Below are 7,197 nucleotides of genomic sequence, written 5' to 3' on the forward strand. Positions count from 1 at the left end.
ATATGAAACCCTAGAGTGGTTGTTTTCTCTTCTTCCTCTTTCTTCCTCTTTTCATTGTTAACATGGTATCAAAGAGCTTTGGTTGATTTTGGGATCTACCGTAGAGAAGAGAGAGACTATTTTGATAGGAAAGACAACCACCAAAAGAGAAAAGAGAAGAGTAACCCTATTCCCGATTTTGTTAAATCAGTCTCAGAAAAACATCGATTGCGCATTCGTTAACCGTTGGATCGGGCTGATTTTTGGACAGCAGGTTCGCAACATATAGGTCTTCGTCTTCAACGGTCGGATCGACGAAACGACGTCTGGAGAGGGAGAAATCGTGCTCGCACAGCACCAGGTTATTCTTAATTTATTTTCTCTCAGTGATTGTGTTTGTCGTATTTTTCTGTCATTATTTGTTATGGCTGGTGTTAAGGATGATTCTCTTCAAGCTGTTAGTGTTCACCTCAATGGACAAAATTACTCTTATTGGAGTTATGTGATGAAAAAATTTTTGATTGGAAAAGATATGTGGGGTTTTGTTGATGGAACTTCTGTTAAGCCTACAGATAAAAAGGATGAAACTCAATATGCAAAAGATCTGAAAACATGGAATGTTAGTAATTCAAAAATTATTACTTGGATTAATAATTCTGTTGAGTTGTCTATAGGAGTACAACTAGCAAAATATGATACTGCTAAAGAGATTTGGGATCACTTGAAACGTTTGTATGTTCAGTCTAACTTTGCAAAACGTTATCAGTTAGAAAGTGATATTAGAGCCCTTAAGCAGAGCAGTATGACCATTCAGGAATTCTATTCGGCAATGACTAATCTGTGGGATCAATTGGCTCTTATGGAATCACCTGAGTTGAAAGCTGTCAAAGCATACATTGATCAAAGAGAGGAGCAACGTCTGGTTTGGTTTCTAATGGCTCTTCGTGATGATTTTGAGGGCCTTCGTGGGGGTATTTTGCATCGTTCCCCCCTTCCTAATGTTGAATCAGTAGTTAGTGAATTGTTGGCAGAAGAAATCAGACTTAAGACTCATTCTGGTATGTTAAATAAGGAAATTCTCTCAGCTCCTCCATCTGTTTTTGTTGCTCCTGTTCAAAAAAAAACATCTCAAGGGAGAGTTGGGCTTGGTAATGATGAATGTGCATTCTGCAAAGAAAAAGGTCATTGGAAAGCACGTTGTCCGAAATTGGGGAGAACACATAAGAAGAATTTTAGGGGGCCATCGTCCAATGTTGTTGCTTCTGCTCCTCCTACCATTGACTCTAGTTCTGGTTCTGTATACTCATCTGAGAGTGCTTCCCAAATATCTGATATTGCAGAACAACTTCAAAGACTTCTTGCCACTCAATCACATGCCATGTCTGCCACCTCTTCTAAAGGTTTGAACTCCTCTGGTATGTCAGGTATATCTCCTTCCATATGGATTCTTGATTCTGGAGCATCTCATCATATGACATACGATGATAAATCTTTTGTGTCTGTGAAACCTGCCTCGTCTGTGTCGGTTATAACTCCTATGCCACTAGCAGGCATTGGTTCTGTCTCCACACCTAACTTGTCTCTTTCTAATGTTTATTATATTCCTAATCTTACTTTGAGTCTTGCTTCTGTTAGTCAAATATGTGATTTCGGTTATTCGGTTACGTTTTCTTCCACTTCTTGTTGTGTGCAGGATCCACATTCTGGGAGGCTGATTGGGACAGGCCATAGACAGGGGGGACTTTACGTTTTGGATGAACTACGACTCCCAGATACTGCAGCCTCAACAACTACTGCTGACTTATTATCTAGTTTTCGCTTGAATTCATTATCTTCTAGTTTTTATTTATGGCATTCTCGCCTTGGACATGTTTCTGCTTCTAGATTAAAATATTTGGCTTCTACTGGAGCCTTAGGAAAGTTAAAACCCTGTGATATCTCAGATTGTTGTGGTTGTAAACTTGCTAAATTTCCAGCTTTACCGTTTAGTAAAAGTGTTTCCGTTTCATATGCGCCTTTTGATTTAGTTCACTCTGATGTTTGGGGTCCATCACCGGTGCTCACCAAAGGTGGATCTAGATATTATGTTTCGTTTATTGATGATTACACTCGTTATTGTTGGGTTTATCTTATGAAAAATCGGTCTGAATTTTTTGACATTTATCATATATTTCGTGCAATGGTCAAAACTCAACATAATTCTGTTATAAAGTGTTTTCGTTGTGATTTAGGTGGTGAATATACCTCTAATAAATTTTCTGAATTACTTGCTTATGATGGCACTCGCCACCAAACATCTTGTACTGATACTCCTCAACAAAATGGAGTTGCTGAAAGGAAACATCGTCACATTATAGAGACTGCTCGTTCCCTTTTGTTGTCCGCTTCAGTTCCTAGTGAGTTTTGGGGAGAAGCAGTTCTTACTGCTGTTCATGCTATTAATAGAATTCCATCCTCTATCATATCAGGTTTGTCTCCCTTTGAAAAATTATATGCTTCTACCCCTGATTACTATTCTTTGAAAGTTTTTGGTTCTACTTGTTTTGTTCTTCGCCCTCAAGTAGAGCGCAGTAAGTTGTCTTCTCGTTCAGCCATGTGTGTTTTTCTTGGTTATGGGGATGGTCAAAAGGGTTATCGTTGTTATGATCCTCATGCAAGAAAACTTTATGTATCTCGTAATGTTGTTTTTCTTGAGCACATTCCTTTTTACTCTGTTTCCTCTGATTCGCAGATTACTAAGAGTTCTGAACTAACCCATATTGATCCGTTTGGTCCTAATGATAGCGCTTCTAGTGATTGTACTATTGAGAATTGCAGGACAAATACTACTACTCCACATGATGACATCCCTCTTGTCCCCCCGGCTGTCCAACCACCTCCTGCGATTGTTGATCCTCCTCGTTACCCTTCTCGTCAACGTAAGTCTACTCAGTTACCTGATTTTGTCTATTCAACTTACTCAGCTTCGTTTGCTTTTTTCTTAACCTCTATTCACAGTTTGTCTGAGCCCTCTTCCTATAAAGAGGCTGTTCTTGATCCTCTTTGGCAGCAGGCTATGGCAGAAGAACTATCTGCATTGCACAAAACCAACACTTGGGAATTAGTACCTCTTCCTCCTGGAAAACGTGCTATTGGGTCTCGTTGGGTATACAAGATCAAAACTAAGTCTGATGGGTCAGTTGAGCGCTACAAAGCACGTCTTGTTGCTAAGGGTTTCTCTCAACAATATGGTATGGATTATGAAGAAACTTTTGCTCCTGTAGCCAAGATGACCACTATTCGTACTCTTATTGCAGTTGCATCTATTCGTCAATGGCATATTTCCCAAATGGATGTCAAAAATGCCTTTTTAAATGGTGAGCTTCATGAAGAAGTCTATATGGTCCCTCCACAAGGAGTTTCTCATGATCCAGGGGAAGTATGTAAGTTAAAAAAGGCTCTATATGGTCTTAAACAAGCTCCTCGAGCTTGGTTTGAGAAATTCTCTACTGTGATCACTTCTCTTGGTTTTCGCTCTAGTGAACATGATTCTGCATTGTTTATAAGGTCCACCACTCATGGTCGCATTATACTTTCTCTATATGTTGATGATATGATTATTACAGGTGATGATGTTAGTGGAATTAATGAGTTGAAATTGCAATTAGCCAAACAGTTTGAGATGAAGGACTTGGGAACTCTTTGCTATTTCTTGGGGATTGAAGTTGCCTACTCTCCTAGAGGCTACCTTCTTTCTCAATCCAAGTACATTGCCAACATTCTTGATCAGGCTCGTCTTTCTGATACTAGAGCAGCAGATACTCCTCTTGAGTTGAATGTAAAATATGCTCCCTCGGATGGTGTTCCTTTACCAGATTCCACTTTGTATCGTACTTTGGTTGGCAGCTTAGTGTATCTTACGATTACCAGACCTGACATTGCTTATGCTGTTCATGTTGTTAGTCAGTTTGTTGTCTCCCCCACTACAGTACATTGGGCAGCAGTTCTTCGAATTCTTCGTTATCTTCGAGGAACTCAATTTCAAAGTCTTCTCTTTCCATCGTCATCCTCATTGAAGTTACGAGCTTATTCTGATGCTGATTGGGCTGGTGATACCACTGATCGTAAATCCACCACAGGGTTTTGTATCTTTCTTGGAGACTCTCTTATTTCTTGGAAGAGTAAGAAACAAGACATTGTCTCTCGCTCTTCTACAGAAGCTGAATATCGTGCTATGGCATCCACTACCGCTGAAATAATTTGGTTGCGTTGGCTTTTGTCTGATATGGGTATCTCTCTTGCTGAGCCAACTCCGATGCACTGTGATAACAATAGTGCTATTCAAATTGCTCACAACTCGGTCTTTCATGAACGCACCAAACACATTGAGATTGATTGTCATTTTACTCGTCATCATCTTCAGCATGGAACTATTACTCTACCATTTGTCCCTTCTTCTTTACAGATTGCTGATTTGTTCACAAAGATGCATTCCATTAAACGTTTCCGTTTTTTAGTTGACAAACTCTCGATGCTCCATGTTAATGCATCGTGAGTTTGAGGGGAGATATTAGATAATATTATTATATATTAGTAGTAAGGGTATTTTAGATATTTTCTATTTTCCTCTATATATACTCATTGTAACCCTATTAACTTCAGTTTTGGTTTATTATATCATATGAAACCCTAGAGTGGTTGTTTTCTCTTCTTCCTCTTTCTTCCTCTTTTCATTGTTAACAAAAAAAACTTCAAGAGTGGTTGAAAAAAATTATAGGCAAGAAAAATTTATGAATGTTTAAGACATAGAAAATTTCGAGTCAATGAAATAGTTAGAAGTTCTTCATTTTCAAACATTTAATATTATTCATTTTTTTCAATTATGCTTTGTGTTTTTTTAATTATAGAAAGAAAAAATATTATGGGAGACACATTCAACATAGAGAGAAAAACTCATTTTCTATGCAATAATATTGATATATGATTTTGAACAATAATTGACAATAGAAAAACAATATTATTGAAGTATCTATGAACTAAGGGTGTGTCACACATAATGTAGTATATATAATGTGACATAGATCTTGATATGCGTATGTAGTCGAACTTGCATTGTGATGATTTGAAGATATTAGATGGTTTGTATTTTTTTGTATTAGTTATTGAAATGAAAGTTTTGATGAGTAATTAAAGCTTTTTAAGTGTATTGATGAGTCATTGAGTGATAACTTAAAACTGAAATTATATAATGTATGAAATAATTGTCCTTGAACAAGTAAAAATGTTTGCATTATATATTGAAGAAACATAACACAATGGAATAAAAGATGAATTTGAAATGTGCCACATGAGAATTTTGGTGAGTTAACAAATATTGGAGGATGTGACATAAATGAAGAATTTTAAAGGATTATGTTTTATTTATTATAGATAATAGATTTATGATGAGTTATTATCACTCTAATCTTATTTTGAGATAGTGAGTACAAAAGGTATCATTCACTTTAATGTATTCTTTTATTTTCTATGGTATTCTATATGTGTGTTTCACCAAAGATAATTGAACGCATATGTTAATTCTTTACAAAATGTGACTTTTCGCAACAATAACACATAAATGAACTAAATACACATCGAAATTAAATAGATTCAAATATTGTATAGTAGGAAAGAGACCATACATTAAAGATAGCATAAGATAGTTTTTTTATACCACTCGAACTAATGAAAGAACTTTGAAATTAAATATTTTTTACTTTAAAACCTCCTGAATATTTTTCAAGAAACCATGTGAGTGAGATAAAAACATGCTAAAAGACCTATATTTTGGCATTAGAGAACATTTGTGTATCCTAAAAGTGTCACTCGTGTTAAAATAATGTTTGAGATATATAGACCTCTCCTAATATGAAGTAATTATGCAATAAGTGAATTATAGAATTGACGAAAAGACAAGAGTGGTTGATGCCCAAGTACAATCAAGAAGCAAGTTCCTCAAAGACTTACAAAAAAAGGAGATGTTAATGAACTAAATACACATTAAAATAGTTGATTAGTATCATTCATACTAATAAAATATTTTCTTTCAAGAAGCAATAACTTAAAGAACTTTATAGATAGAGATGCTTGACTTAATGCACTTATATGAATGGCCTCTTGAAAAATTTCATTAAAACAATTTGGATGCGAAAAAAACACAATTTGAAAAGATTTATGTTGCTTTATGGAAACATTTGATTGTTTATAAATATGAAAGATGGACTCTTATTCTCTATTTCATAGACTATTATGTGAAAAAGAATGAATTTATTAAAAAAATTATGCAATTAATTAATTTAAAATAATAATAATAATAATGTTTTAAAAACTAGAACAGAAATAATAAGTTTAATAAAAAAAATTAATGAATAAAAGTATTTAGATTTAAAATATTAATAAATAGAATCAATCAGATATATATATATATATATATATATATATATATATCAATTAATGTTACCAAAACTTTATGATTTTTATTGCTGCAGTGTAAGACTAAATAAAAATTGGTTAACTAGTTTAAGTGGTTAAGTTAAGACATTCAAATGAATTTGAAAAAAAAAAATTAAAAATTTAAATTTTGACTACTAACAAAATAAATTAACATTTGTTATAAAAAATAATATATTTAGACTTAATCATATACTCCTTCTAATATCAAATATAAATATATGTATGTAAAAAAAAAGGTATATCTAGTATAAATTTAAAATTAGATATATCTATTTCTTTTATATTACTTCTACTTATATTTGAAATAAAAATAATTTAAATTTACTATTTCTTTTGTATTTAATGTTATGATTTAATTAATGAGATGAATCCATATAAAAGTATTTTATGAAAAAGTTAGATGAATTGAGATGAGAGACTCAAATCTCAAATACTAATAAGATATGTCCATATGAGACTTCCAAAAATTGGAGGCAATTTAGAAGAGAAGACAAGTGAATGAGGTAAAAACCTTCACGTGCACGTAAATTGTCATTTTCCCAAAAATATCTTATAGGCTTGCCACTTCCAAGAGCTTGGGGTTCATTGTTAGGTGGGATTATAGATTACTCCAAAATGCTATGTTTATTTAAGATAACATAAAAAAGGGGAAATAGAAACCGATTTTGTGTTCAATGTTTCTGTCTAAAGGAGAAATAATTATCTTTTAATTATTTTAGGAAAAAGAATATTATTTTTTTAGGGAAA

The sequence above is a fragment of the Cicer arietinum genome, chromosome 8, assembly GCF_000331145.2.
Source record: "Cicer arietinum cultivar CDC Frontier isolate Library 1 chromosome 8, Cicar.CDCFrontier_v2.0, whole genome shotgun sequence".
Taxonomy (NCBI): domain Eukaryota; kingdom Viridiplantae; phylum Streptophyta; class Magnoliopsida; order Fabales; family Fabaceae; genus Cicer; species Cicer arietinum.